Genomic DNA, 16,886 nt, shown 5'->3' with positions numbered 1-16,886 from the left:
AATTTATTATTTTTTTCATTTTGAAATTCAAAACTAAGTATTTATTACTTGCTGAGTGATTTTTAACGTGTTTGACAGTTAAATTTGTTGTTGCAAGTTTTATCTTTTATAACGAAGAATGATTAATTGTATAAATTATTTTCGCTGCTACACTGTATCTAACCTAATCTTGGGTTTTCGACATTAATTGTTATGTGTGCTCGTTACTTACTCACACCTTGATGATATTCATTACTATCCGACTGATCTCGTGGAATATTTGCTCTAAATGAGTCCAGTTCGTCCTGGATACGAAATAGCGGGATGAGCATATAATAAGAATGGTTAAAAAAAAACCGGATTGTAAATGACGGAGCCTTAGGGTGATGTAAATTCCAAACACAATTAATTATGCTCCGTTAATCCTGCAGGGCACATCGCTTAGCCCATATTTCACTTTCTGAGGTGGGATTTTAAGCTCCCCGGGTGTTGCGTAGTAGTAGTATTAATAGTAGTAATGGTAGTAGTAACAGAATTCTGTTGGTCAAGATTACCACGATGCTTTCTACTCTTTATATAGCTATTAAAAATCGTTTTTGACTTTAAACAAAAACTTTTGCACTTTTTTTTAGAGATTCCAAAATTGACGTGAACAAACTCCTCGTTCTCATCGTAGTGAAGATTTTTGCGTTATGAATGATAACTGCTGTGGTCCCTCCTTCTCCATAAAAAAAAAAAAAAAACTATCGTGGAATATGGTCCACCGAATCTACCACTACGAATATTTGATTTTGAGTTCAGATCTTTTTTTATTATTTATATATTTTATTATTCCTCACGAAAAACAAGATTAGTATCTCAATCAGACGTCTATGTTACCGTCCTTGACGGATGACCAATAAGGTATCCAAATAAAGATCAATTGGATTAGAGACAAACATCCATTTTAAACTGTCGCAGTTATCGTACATAGCTTTGTTTGAGATCTTACAGTTAGTTTTATGGGATTTAAAGAGTAAACATTTAGTACCATTAATCAATATAGTTTTAGAAGATTTTTTCGTTTTATATAATATGCTGACCACCCAATTAAGTTACAATTGATGATTTTTACAATAAAATTATTTTCACATAAAATTACGTACCTACGTCGTTCTCTGGATATAAGAATATATTTAGTTGATTTTAAAACTATTAATCTTACAAAATAAAATGTTAAGTTTTTTTTTTTATCAAATAGTTTTTGTTTTGTTTATTGCTGGATTAACAATTTGTGTTTTCATTAATGAAAAATAATAATAATAAAAAAAAAGCTGAAACAGAAAATGTATATGGTATTAATAATAATTTAACTTTTATTTATTTAAAATAATAACTTCTTATACACAAAATATTATGATTGTGTTCTAATATAATATTTTAAGTTTTATTTTATTGATTTTAAATTTTGAGAGATGTATGAATTGGTTTCAGAAGATTTATTATTTATCTATCTATATGTTTTAAAGCAGAAAAATTTGGGGTGCTATTAAAAAAATGTACAACAATTTCTAGAATACAGTTAAAATTTTTGTTATAACCGTTTATTTATTTTTTGTAAATTTGTTTTTTTTTTTTTAATGATTTTAATTATTTTATCGTAATTAAAAAATATAAATCGTAAGGATTGACTATTTTTCACCATTAATATTTTTACACACGTTTAAGTTTTCAAAATATTTAGATTGATTTTAAGCTATTTATATCATAAATCTATTTACACCGTTGTACAATACGTCAATATTGACAAAAATTAATGAAACTTAACAATACGATGCAATTTAATAAATGTGATTTTTTTGATAATATATAAGTTAATTAAATTACCAGAAGAAAAACAAATAACTAACAGTAATATAATTATAAGTAACTACTCAGAATCGCAATTCACATAAATTGATTATTGTTGGACTAAAATTCAAATTTACAGTTTGAGCTAGTGGCGGATCCAGAGTTGATTTTTTTTGTGGAAAGAGGGGGACGGAAGGCTCCTAAAACATTACTTTTGAGCCATATATACATTATAATGTTCTAGTTCACGTTTTCCTAAAAATACAAAAGAGAACGTTATTAATTTTATTAGGTTAGATTAGAAATCATTTATGTTATTTAGGTACATATCCCATAATAATTATACTATTATAAATTTTAATTACAAGTATTTTATTTTAAAATAACTTCTATGATACAAAATCGAATCTGCAATTATTTAATTAATTTAATCGATTACAATGCGTTATTACACAATTTAAAATAATTGTGTAAGTAAAAAGACTGTTGAAGAGGTCTGAGGAGAGGGTAGCTGAGGCCCCCTGGATCCGCCACTAGTTTGAGCAGGACTCATATACTTAATGACAAGGTAAAATCGAAACCTTCTATACTGCATAGCGAATTTAATGTTATCTATTTAACATTAAAGTTGTTAGTGCAATATTTAAAAAATCATAACTAATTCTTTATTTAAATTTATTTAAATTATATTCTGAGCTTAGTTATAACTTAAAAACTAATAAATGATGAATATATCAAAATGTTTAAAAAAAACAATTATATTTAATCATAAAAAATTGATGTATTTTTAATGGTAAATTTATTTTGAACACAAAGTTAAACTTTTAAAATGAAAAATCTATTACTTTTTATTTTTGAAACTTATGCATATTGCCTACTTTGCAGCGTATGTACCAACGAATGATGTGCATAAACAAATAATAAATATGCTTATAAGTTAACGTATAATATGAAAAGTTTAAATCTTGTTAGAAGAAAGGTCATGCATAAAATAAATACTTTTTCCAATACGATGCTATCAAAATAAAAAATAAAAAACGAATGAAACTTAAGATCTTTGGTATATAATAAATAGAATCCATATTTTCTAAAAAAAAAAAAAATGTATATCTACTAATTTTATTTACAACGTTCAAGATAAGTTATGAAAAACTCTATACTAATTTTGCTTCCTTATAATATAATTAAATTATTTGTCAAAAAACATAATATTTAATTCAAATAAAAAGACTAATTTGATATATATATCAATATTAAATAAAAATATATAATTATAATTTTTTATGTTCCCATATGTTCACAAAATCTAAATGCTATTTTTTATGTGTTTAATTTAAATCAATATTCTAAATTTATTATCTTATACTTTATTTTTCATTTGTTTTAGTTGAAGTTATTATTTTTGTAGATACTAAAAATTAATTAATTATGAAAATTAACAAAATTAACTTGTAAATTTAAAATTTATGTGGAGTATTACTAATACTTTTCTTTTAAAGAGATTCATGCTACGAATACTATTAACAAATATTATAATGATTTATTGTAGAGAGTTTATGTATAAATGTTTTTTTTTTACTATATTAAATAAAAATAAAAGTTTATCATTGATTTTAAATAACTTAATAGTAATTACTAATTAGTTATGATAAACCTTATCTAAATTTTAATATTTTTATTACAAAAGATGATCATTTTGTATAACTTGAATAATTTGTTAAATTAATGCTAATCATATTACTGTAAATAATTAAGAATAGTATTTAGATGTATTAGCTTAAAATTTAACTTTTTAAAAACAAACATACAATTAAAAGTAATATGAATTAAATACTTTTGTTACAAGTTTATTCATATTTAATTAATATTAGGTAATTTTAAATAACTTACCAAATATTATAAACTGATGATTGATATTGATCTTATCACTGTTCACCAATAAAATTCAATCTTCGCATAACTGTGAAAATATAACATAGACTCATATAAATAACAATTTTATTCAAATAATTCTTAAATATCTCTATATATAAATTCACAAAAGAACTAATCTAAGCTTAAATGATTTATTTTGTAATTTTTGTTTTAAAATAATGAATTTGATAAAATAAATAAATAATACCTATTACCTATGTAGGTTCTTGAGTATAATATAATATAAAGTACTTTATTTAATCTTTATTTGATAATAAACTAATGCGATTCAATATTATACTTTTAGATATGTACATTAAATTGAATGCATTGAAAATGTATTAAATTTATAATGCACAATAGAACTGTGTACAGTTATTTAATACTGAGACTATGCCAGTCAAGCAATTTTTATCTTTACAATTGTCAATTGAATTGTCACATTATTAAATAATTTTATATTACTTGTATAATATAAATTATATTTAAATCTGAGGTATTGAAACAAAAACGAATCATTAAATAATAACAAAAATTCTTAGACAATATTGAGTATTAATTGTTTATACTATAAGCAATATAAACCTAAAAGAATGAATGCAATGACAAAAACACTTAATAATAGCAGTTAAATTAATATTGAATGTGCATTTTAGAAGAAACTCATTAGGTTGATAAATATCACAAAGTGTGAAAAGAGCGAATCAAATAAGTACACTGCCAGTAGTGCAGGTAGCCTTAAACGAAGGGTAAAATTTCTTCATCGTATTATTAAGTTACGATAAATATTTAATTGCATTTTTATTAAGAATTAAAGTAGTAAGTATCATTTTATAAAAATAAAAAAATGAACAAATTATTTATTAACGAGATTACTATAATTTTTGACTTATAAATTACAAATAATACATATATTTTCAACAAACAATGTACCTATACATTAGTAAAAATAAATTATCAGTATTATCTAGTTATTTAACACCATATAAGTACTTACTAAACATTTAACTAGTTATTTATGAACTCTTTGGAACGATTAATTATAATATGTGTACCTATTATTTCATTGAATACTATATTTATTTTTGGCATGATACTGTGGTATGTACAATCGTAAAAATTTGAGTGATTTTAATAAGAGCGGATGTATTATGTATGCAATATGGATGAAACTTGGGGAAAATAGAAATCAAATCAATTACCATATTATACTAAATATGCATATTCATTTACAGTATATAATAATATACTGTTTTCCGTACTCATATACATGCATGTGTATATAATTATTTATATATACGTATAATAGTACTATAAACGTTAACTTCAATGTATTTGGTTTTTTCACAATTGTACAGTTTTTCACGATTTAGACGACGTAAGTGAATGAAAACATACAAAAAAAAATTATATTATGAATACTATGTTGTGCGGCTGCTGATATTATTACATGGATGTATTTAACTTGTTCATAATGGTGGACCTTAAAGATTTATTTATGAAATAATAACATGAAGTACTTATACAACTAATATATTGTACATACAGATACCTCGTTAATTGTATGCATTAAATTTACATAATATATAATTACAAGTTATTTTAACTATTTGTGTACAAAAACTTTGATACCACTTGTTAGGGTTTCTATTTACTTATGTAAACATTTGCTCGGGTTACCTTAACGTGATTAATATTTTGTTAAGACTAAGATGTTTGCTTACATTTTTTCCAACGTGTTTTTATTAAAACAAGAATAACAGAAAAATATTTTCAAATCGATGTAAACTTTTTGAATATACCACCCAAAAAATGCCTCTAAAACAATGCCAAATAGAAATGTAACATACCATTTAAAACCGACCATAGTTCAATGTATATTCAAAGTTTGAGTTTAAGTACTTGATCTATAAATTATAACATAAACGTACCCGCAGATTTTAATATTGTAGAACACCGGATTCTAGATCAAATTAGATTCAAAATACAATCATTGTATTAACAATGCTTACGCTTGAATTCCCAAAATAATTGTCAACATTTTCAATCAGTAGCCAATTACATATTCTGTTATACGAGTATACTTGTAAGAAATCGTACACGTTTGACATTTTGAATATGATCTCCTCACTAACAATAAATGTATTACCGAGAAAAATATACGTCATATTTTATTACAAGATTAGCTTGTAATATACACAATAGTTTCTATTTTGTTTATATACAAATGACTTTGGTACACGAACGTATTACGCGGGTTCGTGTACAATTTTCTCGCTCATTTACTTCAAGAGTTTACGAGTTTTTTTCTTTTTATAGCGGCTGTTATAATATTTTACTTTAAACATATAGATGCATGAAAGTATACAACTATAACCACACATACACGCACACATATAATATATGTATAACGATTGCTTTATAGTACAAGAAGCACTGTCAACATTCATTTAAACCACCTGCTTACTACAATTGCACCCATTGTAAACCACCATTTTTCCACTTTGGTTACATATATTATATGTATATGTTCTGTCGAACGCATTCAAATCGAGAACGCCTTTTGTAATTATTTTTTAAAATAATATATAGTTAAAATGATAGAGACAGACCAATTGAAATCCGAAACGAATTCATTAGAATTTTAAGTATAATATCTCAATTTTCGGAAAGGTTAAAGTCAAAAATTCAAAAATTTAAGAAAGTTTATTTTAAGTTGACTTTAAAAAAAAAAAAAAATCAAATCTATTTTTAGAATTTGTATCGCTTCACTAGATTAATCGGTACGTTGGAATAAAAATATGTCTTAATTTCTATACCTATTCCATGTGTGTTAGAAAAAGACAGAAATCACCGCTTCCAATCCCCTTAAACCATATGTAATGCAATCATAAATTATAATGTATCAATGTTTTTTAACCATTTTAGTAATTTTCTGGGTAAATAACGTAGTAACCTGAAGTTGTTACATGAACAATATTCGCTGTTTGTTATCTCGTCAGATTAAAACGATGAAAAATAGTTTAAATAACTAGATGCATTTACGTAACTATATATAAAGATACACGAATAATTTATAAATATATATTATTTTTTTTCTGATCTCGGAACATAGAGGTTAAAAATAACAAATACATCATACAAAAATAAGATTTTTATCTGTTACATAATAGTATAGGTACGTATTTAAAAATTTAGAACTGGAAATTGAATGGAATTATTTCAAATTATTAAAATACAATAACATTTAAATAAATCTGAAAACTTTTCAACTTCAAAAATAAGTGTCTAGATTCTGATGAGTAAAATAACTCGCGTCACAACATTAGCACTATGAAAAATATCTGTAAGGGTGCATAACATATCATTTAAACACTATGCAATTTTATTTTATTTTTATTGAAAGTCAATACAATATTCATGACATTTCCATACATGGCTATAGAGGTGAAATCATTAAAAACAGAAAGTGTTAATGTGGTAGATCGGCTTCATTTGCTTTTGAAAATAATACACCATTGGATAAGCGTGAAAAGTTTTGGAAAATGTTGGTTACACAATAAAATATAATAACAACTTTCAACGTTTGGCTCTCAGTGTAAATATAAATGTATGTCAAATATAGACTATTTGAGAATTTTTTTATTTACCTATTGAATTACATATGGACAATACAACGAAATTGTAAATTTTATGAACTCTTATTTGACTTAATATTAATTTTGTATATAATATAGTAGTACATATAAAACACAATAATAATATATTATAAATTAATAACAGATATCACTTTGATTATTTTAACATAAAATCGCATTTATATTATCTAATTTATTTAAACAGATGCAGTTTTTATTTATAGCAGTAAAAATTACTAGTATTTTGATTTAAACAAAAAAAAATAGTTTACGCTCAAATAATGACGTTATGAAGTATATACATTTTTGCGAGTATAGGTTTAGCTACCAACGCGTTTTTATATTTATTATAAAATATATATAAAATACATAATATATAATTTATTTTGGCATTTATGAATGGGTTTTTCACACTTTTTAAACTTTTTTAAAGTCTGCCTGTCTTACGTAGTATGCGATTTTTTTTCATTGATTATTTAAAAATATTATGTTGAGTTTTTTGATGTTTTGTCTTGTATGGTGTAAGCAGAAAATAATAATAATAATAATAATAATAAAAAATTACGAATTAATTCATAACTTATTAAATTGTTCAGTATTTTTTTTTATATATTTATTTAATTATGGCTTTACTTAATTAATGTAATTAAAATTAATATTTTTTATTATTTTTTATCGTCATATCTTAATTAAGATTTTTAAGACTTAAAATAGTTAAAATTTAATTTTTTTTTATAAAATATAAATAAATTATAATATTATAATGTTTTAAATCGATAAAAATTGTTGTATAGTTATAGACAATTCAAATACTTTTAAGATAATTATTTTTTTTGAATTATAAAATTAAAAAATAAAATAAAACTATTCATGGTCCTGTAAAACCTTCCAAATGTATTATTGATCATTTAATACTGGTTATAATATTTATAAAATATTTATACGTTTATGTTTTCGATGATATTTCGAATAAGTGATTATGTAACCAACGATAATCAAATCATTCAAATATTATATATATGTTACTCAAACAACAATGATTAAATCATAGTTTTTACAGAGATCAAACAAGTTAAAAAGAAATGAAACGAACTAGAAATACACGACAAGAGATCAGCGTAAAGATATATAGGTTTATAACAACTTTCACGTTCCTTTGTGTACCAAGCCATCATTCGCATTGAGTTACACACCTGTCGTTTTCCCACATCTCAGATTATTCTAAAACAACGGATTCTTTAGCCATCGGACACTTGACTGCGTATAACTCATAATTTTACGCTTCATTCCATATAACCAAGTACCTATTCCCGAGCTGATTGAATGATATTTTGTTTTTGATGTCGTAACAGTTGTAACTAGATATTTACATTTTATGAGTACACAACATTAATTTACGATTTATTATACACAATTAGACATTTGTATATGTATAATATACACTATATATACTACGTAGGCGTAAGAAAATTTATCAAATAAATTTTATAATCATTTAGGCGCGGATCCAGAACATATTTACAGGGAGGGCATCTTGAATACAATTTCAGTTAAGTCTGATAAAAACAGTGTAAATACTGTGTAAGCTAATAGGTAAATATTATTATTTAAATTATATTTTATCAGTAAAATAAAATAAATAAAAAAAAAAGGTGAATAATACTTAGGCTAAATTAATTTAACATGAAATATAAACAATTTTATGTAAAAAATTTATATTATAAAAACATTTCCACTTTTTGATAAATATTTGTCAGTATAATAATTAGATTAATAATATAAATGGGTTAATTAATAATGATACATGATATATAGTAAAATATAATAATTAATAATAAAATATAAAAAATGTTACGAAAAAAAAAATATTAAAAAATGATCATAGAAAAAAATCGTTTCGTCTTTTAGATTTGAAAAATTCATCAATTAATTTTTCACAGTCAATACTAATATTTCTATAACAATCAAGTAATGCAAGTACATTTAAGCGCTCTTCGGATATTCTTGATCATATCCAAGTTTTTAATTGGTAAAGAGAAAAAGAATTTTGTTCCGCAGTTGCTGAAGTAGCTAGTAATGCTAGAAGTATAAGAAACAAATTATAAATAACTAGAAAGGTTTCAAAATTACATCTTTCAAAAGCTTCTAAAGATGTTTTTGAAATTTTATTTTTTCATTTGTCCAATATCCAATATGTATACCATAATTGAAGTTCTCCTTTGAAATATTTTGTACGAGATCTTCTGATAAGTTTAAATTTATAGATATTAATTTACAAAATCCACCGTCTACCATTTCATTGTCGTCAATGACACTTTTTTTTTTTAAGAAGATTTTGCATTAAATCAGCACTACGTTTTGACATTTTAATAAAATTATAAAAAAATTATACACGGATTATGTTTGATGTTGATTATTGACAGTTACAGCGACTGTGTATGTATTGTATCGTACTTATATATCAACTAAATTTATATTTTTACTAAAAAAATATTATTACACAATAAATATCGTTAATAATAAAATAGATAGATACTTACTTAAAATTATACCAAATTAATTAAATAATGAAACATATTATAACTGAATGCTTAAAATACAAGGAAGACTGACAAAAATCGAAAGATTCATTAAAACCCGAAACCGAAGAAATTTTGAAGATTATTCATTTCTTAGAAGCAACAAACTTGTATAATTTAATTTGAAATATTTAGAATTATTATTAAAAAAAAAGTTTCTAATTTTAAAATATTATTACTTAATATAAGTACTCTATACAATAACAACGCAATTACAGTAACTATTATAAGCTATAACTATAACTAAAGGTCATAAAATGTTGAGTTTGTTCACAAAGATCAAAAAAAAAAAAAATTACTAGTTGTTCGACACTCAATTTTTATAATATTTACGGAATTTCTCGAAAATATTTTCAAAAAAGCAAGGCTTATAATAAAATAAAAAATATAACTGTTTATATTAAATTGTTGTTACAATTTTAAATCACGCGTAAAACAAATATTTCGAAAATGTTAATACTTTTAAGAAATTAAATGTTTACCTTTAAAATAATCACTATAATATAGAATTTTGTCTATTTTACACATACGTTTTTTTGAGATTTTGACAATTGTATAGTTTAAAAAAAATAAAGATGTTTCTTCCTATTAAAAAAAATAAAAATATTTTTAGTTTACTGTAAAAGTTAAAATATACTGAAATCTTGCCTTAGAAAACAATATTAAGGTAGAATCCATTGGATGAAGAACTTTGGATTTAAAAGTTTTATTATGGTGAATGCATTAAAATTAATTGGCATGTTTAAAAATAATATTTTACTTTGGAAATTCTAAATATACCCTAAAAATATATTTAATTTTTTACCATTAGAAAAATAACTTCTTCAGAAACATTTTAAAAGTTTTTGTTTTATATTATAATGAAACATATATAATATACTTTTTTCGCTGTGAAATTTTCCGGAAATACGAATGTAATTCTTCAGGGTATATATACTATAATACTGTAAAGTATAATTTACAGATTATTTAAAGTATGTTCAGTAGATTTTAGTTTTTAATCATAATTCAATTTGTATCTGTATAATTGTTTTTATAAAAATAAGATTCATAACTTTAATAAATTTAAATTCATAATATTTTTATAAAACACTTGCTTTAAGATATTATACTAATTATACATTTTTTGCTAAAAATAAATGTTACGTGCAATAATACTTGTTAAAAAAAAAAAAAATATAGCCAGTATTATAATAACAGTAGTGGATATCAGAAGATACAAGTGCTTCAAATTAAACGGGTTTTCTAAGAATTTATTTTCATATTTTAAAATCTTAATTCGTGTATAATATAAGATGTAGTTTAGGTGTTTTCTAAAATCTGATAACTGCAACATTCAAAAATTCCGTAAGTTTTTCCGACATATGTCAACTGTATATGCGCAATGTACATATCAGTATGTTTACTCAAGGAAACGTTGTAATAGATTTTAAAATTTTTTTCGATAATATAATTTTAACATCATATGTGAAGATAGTATAAATTAAATCAAAATGTGTCCAATGACGCACAAATAACTACCACCTATAATATAACTACTCTAATATTTTGAATAATCCATAGTGTTTAACGGTTATTATAATACGTAGATCCAAAATTTTAACTTTTCGATGTTTTTTTATAAAAAAAAATTCTGGTATTGTTATAAATGTTCGATGTTTTTAGAATGCTATGAGGAAAAATTGCTAAGAACCTTTTAAGCTTGACTTATTAAAATTGATTCACGTGCTTGAAATAGATTTTTTTGAAAATTAATGTTCGGTAAATATTTATGTTTTTAGTTATTTTCCTTTAATTATATAATTTAAATAATGATGAGAATTTTTACTTTTGATGTCAAACTTGAAACATCTGATGACATTTTTCCTTGTATAAAACACGATGCTAATATGACATAAACCGACCAGTGAATCAATATTATTTATTTTGTCAAAGTTATAAATATTCAATCTGTGGGCAAATTACTTAATCTTATTTCGGAGAAATCTATTTTAGATGTGACAGAATGTTTTACGGTGCTACAATAATAATGATTTGTGTTTGTAAATATTTTTTGACAGCTTTCTAATTTGACATAATTTTGTTTTTTTTTTTTTGCTAGATAAAACATAATGTTTAAGTTAGAACAAAATTACAATATGAATAATATATACTCATACGCGTATTCGGTGTCTGCAAAGCAACTTTATGCGGATCGTGACATTTTTTTTTCCAATATAATTTATTCGCTTTCTACGCGTCTACAGCACTGACGGCGGGCTGTGCATGTGGCCGTGTAGTCTAAACGTCCATCAAGTTCGTGTGACGCGAGTGATCCGTTGCGGTCGTGCGTGTGTGCGCAGTCGCGTTGGTGCATACGAATTTTATACGGATCACAGCAATGTGGTTTCGCGATAAATTTGTAGTTTGGAGTGTACCTAGGGGTTGCCAAAAAATGTATTTTACTCGGGAGATACACACACGGAATAGATGCGGTTGCGCGTTTGGAGGCGGAAGGCTTGTGATAATACGGAGGAAGCGACTGAGGAGGGCGTGTTGGTTTGCGTTGGTGGCAGCGCATATTATATTATTACAGTGGCGGTGCGTTGTTTTTAGTGTTTTCTTGGTGAATTTATTGCGACACCACATATACAACGCTTTAGATTAATGAATCTTCTGAACCCGTTCAAATGCGCTGCACGCACCCAAAACTCCGCTACCCTTACGATGCGCCCTTAACGAGTTTTCGTGCTTAATTAAACAAAGTCAACCTGTGTAACTGCTTGTATATATAAATCATATTATTGGTACATCGCGTCTCTGCATGCGTCTACCTCAATAATAGGTGTATACGTTATTTTATTTATTTATTTATTTATCTGTTGAGGTTTTTACAGTGGTGATATATTTTCCTACCTTTATATTAGATATGCAGATTATAAAAAAAAAAAAATAATAGGTTCTACAGTCTATTTACAGTTATTTAAAATGTTTGACTTATCATGGAAAAATAAAAATATCACTCCCTTCTTTGTTAGGTGCGTGATGGAGTGAGGCTGCGGGTTAGTAAAGATTTTTCGTGTTTCGTTGTACAAGCATTTTGAACTTTTGGTCTCAATGTAATTTATCGTGAAATTTTCTTCTTTGAATGTGTTGCAGCACGAATGGGCTGGTTTTTGGTGATGAAGAATAAATGAGTTAAATTCGTAGTTCAATTCTGGTGTGACTATTATTTCACCTGGTTTTTTTTATAGTAAAGTAAAATTTCCATTTTGAATTGGAATGTTTCACATTTCTTAATTTGTTTGTAACTGCCTATTACTATATTAATTTCAATTTGTTTGCCATACTACCTTTGTTTCGAGGTTGATTGTTATGAGTACCTCTGAAATGAGGTTGTAACAAGATTTATTTTAATGGAATGTTGAGATGAAGAGTCGTCATTTTCAGTTAAACTTAATAACTCGTTTCTAGGTATTCTTATAATATGAGAGATGAAACGGTATTACACTGGGCGAGATACCACCTCGAAGAAAATAAGAATGAATAAGAACGCGGTAAAGGCTGGTTTTATTTTTATAGAAGTATTAAATATATTACATTAAGGAGTGAAGGTCCGAAGGACTATTGGCGACCGGTATCTTCGTACAATATCGGGTGACATGTATGTTTTATCTATAAGTACAATGTACAAGTCTTGGGTGGGGAATGGACCATGCACGTCGGGCCCGCTTACAAAATTGGTGTCAGATCTGTGGGTTTCATTCGAAAAACGAATACCTAAATAGACACGTTGAATATGTCACTGTTAGAGATTGCAGGGCAACTTTAGGAACCTCATGGATATGTCAGGCGAGTGTTATCGGTCGGCAAGGCCTGAAATGTCACTGGTAACAGTTCCGGAGTGTTGTTGTCGTCGACGAGTCATTTTGCTGATAAGTTATTTTTTCTTCTTGGTTTTTCGACCATTTCTTATGGTTTAATAAGTTTAATAGATGTTGAAGGTTTGAAGATGGAAAGTTTAAAGTAAAGTGACGAAATGTACCAATATATATATATATATATACTCGTTTGGTGATAATCTTGGGCGTTGATTGGTCGATATTTTTGTCATGACGAGGAATTGTTGCATTATCGCTATATTACGAATAGTTATCTCGTCATACTTCTGAAATTATATTGCGTAGAATCGCTTGTTAATAGTTTACTTTCTTTGCTATTCGTCTATGATTATACTGTCATGTCACTATCCGATGTTCAATGACGTTTTGTGGTCTTGAGAAGGACCGTTGTTCATGTGTGTGTGTAGCTGCCTCGTAACGGAGATAACTCACATAAATGTAATTCGTTTATTTGTAGTTACTAGTTGATATCAGTTGGGTGTTTTGCTTCAGATTATTTTTTAATTAAAGATGTGTAATTTATTTTATAGCGTTCAAAGGTCACTAATGGTTATGGAAAGATCAAAATTAGAGAAAGTCGTGCATTTCGAAACTATGTAAATGGCGTTTGTCTAATCTGTAAAATACTGGTACTGGGTGGAAGTGAATATTTATGGTTTTTCTGGTCTTTGATTATCACGAAATCGACTCTATTTTAATTTTTAAGTGTGTCACTGTACATATTTATGTAGTAATAGTATATACATTTTTATTTAATGATTATGGTGCAACGTTGTTAAAAAAAAATAATATATTATACTATTGTACTCGTTTTATAAGTCGTTCGGTTCGGGAGAGGTAGCCACGGCGTAGGGGTAAAATGATTATTTAAAAAAGAAGTCGGATTTCACTGCGGAGGACAAAACGAAAACGGGTTCACGCGCGTGAAAAATCGTGAAAAAAACACGAAAGATTGATGGGTGGCCGTTTTCTACGCGCGTATAATAGTTCTTCCCTGGTGTTTCGAACCGTACAAACATACTATTGCTTCCTCCTCTCCCCGCGTCCGACGCCTTTATCGGATCGGGTTAGGTCGGGGTGTGCGCCATTCGCCGTTGTGATTGATGAGACTCGTCGCGCCACATCTGAGAAGAAATTTGACTTTCCCACCGTTGTACTGTGTTTGTGTGTGTTTACGCTGCTGTGAGATATGAATGAATCGATTAGTAATAATAATTATAAGCTTAAAGCTCGTTTTGTTGTTGCGCTTGAGTGGAGACAAGGACACCTGGCTGAGGCGCTGAAATCGTTAGATAATTATAATTTCTGTCAATGTACAATTATTATTAGATTATGTGTGACTAATAACGATAAGGTACATGTATGCTAATATGGGTTGTATTATGACACGTTGTAGTCAATACAACGATACAACATGCAGTGGTAACTTAGATAATACCGAGGTGTGAAAATAATTTCAGCACACGTGAATGATGGCTTAACATACAAACAAAATGTTAAGTTTTAAATGAATTTCTCATATGCTTATATCTATGTATCATTTTGTAAAAGCTAACCTATCGATTAATGTGGCTAAACTACGTGATTCTTTTGATGTCACATTAAGCAATTTCTACATTATATACAATATAGTTAAATGGTTGAAGTAAGAAGTCGTTATAACGTAGGCATTATGTTCTACTAAATCGTATTTTGAGCTCGAAATTCTTCGCCACCACCGCTACCGAGGAATGAAACTATAACGGTCACAATCGACCACTACCACTATCAAGTAACTATTGAATGAGTTTCGTTCATCAAATCAAATGTGCAACAAGCATTTTTGTAGAAATTCGTCAAAGCATAGTCAAAAATATATTAAAATCTTAGAGTTAACTAATGTTTTTAAAATATATGATGTAAGGTATAGAAAGGGGGCTTCATCAAAAATCATTTATAATAAATAAAATGATTATGTATTATATTTTTTTTTTATATGTAATATTTATTTCATTTAATAGTTACAAGTAATAATGTGTATACAATCAAATAAATATAAAATTATTTACATATTGTGTATCATATTATATTTTTATTTTTTTTTTTTGTTTGTTTTATATTAGTATTAAAATAATATCAGTATATCACAATGATGGTAAGATTATTGAACTATAAACTATTATTTTGCATAAATGTTTCTTCATTATAGGTATTAGGCATTTATTATCAATATTTTTTATAACTGTTTTTTTTTTTTTTTTTAATATAGAGGATACACTTCAAACGATTTTGAACAATTAAAATTCTCAATCATTGCTTTGATACGTTTCATTATTTATATAATTACTGACTTTTAATATTAAATAGCTAATTAATAATTATAAAAAAAATGATATCATAAAATACGTAAAGAAGTATTTGGGGACATTGTACTCTATCCTCCCCCTATTTATTTCATATGTGTTAAAGGTCACGGAAAAATAACGGTAAGCAAGTAAAATATGCAATTCTGGGAACAATAATGTGTAAAGACAATAGCGGATTATGATATACTATCCCGTCGTTGCAGTCTCATTGAATAATGCTCTGGAAAGTATGTGAGCAAACGTGTGTTCAGATTGTAATATGTATATTAAGAATTTTAATATCGAAGTGTGGGTTTATCAAGGCTTAGTCGTTAACACGCGTAAGGTAGTATACCTACTTGAAATCCTCTCTAGTGGCAGCGGATAAGATTACAAAACATATACTTGACGAAAAGTATTTTATGAGAATTTTCAAGAATAAATAGAAGGGTGGCAAATGAAAAACTAAAAAAAAAAAAAAAAAAATCGTTAACAACGGATTGAGATATTACGGCAAGAAATGGTGTAAAGCTATGGCATGAGTTATAATATAAGAAGATAAAAGCATTCAGAACTGCACGATATCAAAATGTATGAAATGCGGTTACGTATAAATATTGTGTAATAGAGGAAACTTGAAGAGTATGTATATGGAGCAATTAAATAATGCTCTTTTACTCCAATTAAGAATAAACTGTTGTTAAAAACAGTAAACTAATTACGGCTACTATAAAACCAGCA

The 16,886-nt window shown here is 26.3% G+C and overlaps 1 protein-coding gene across 1 annotated transcript in view; it reads right to left on the bottom strand.

Moving 5' to 3' along the window:
* The window catches only part of LOC112601605, a 269,568-nt gene that overhangs the window by 80,980 nt on the left and 171,702 nt on the right, over nucleotides 1-16,886 (bottom strand). The window contains exon 4 of the mRNA XM_025349310.1: nucleotides 3,700-3,769. The gene's annotated coding sequence lies outside the window, so the exon portion shown is untranslated. The remainder of the gene's footprint in view (nucleotides 1-3,699; nucleotides 3,770-16,886) is intronic.

This window comes from Melanaphis sacchari, unplaced genomic scaffold (assembly GCF_002803265.2).
Source record: "Melanaphis sacchari strain LSU unplaced genomic scaffold, SCAv2.0 Contig7_pilon_pilon, whole genome shotgun sequence".
Classification (NCBI taxonomy): domain Eukaryota; kingdom Metazoa; phylum Arthropoda; class Insecta; order Hemiptera; family Aphididae; genus Melanaphis; species Melanaphis sacchari.
This window is presented reverse-complemented; position numbering and strand designations above follow the sequence as displayed.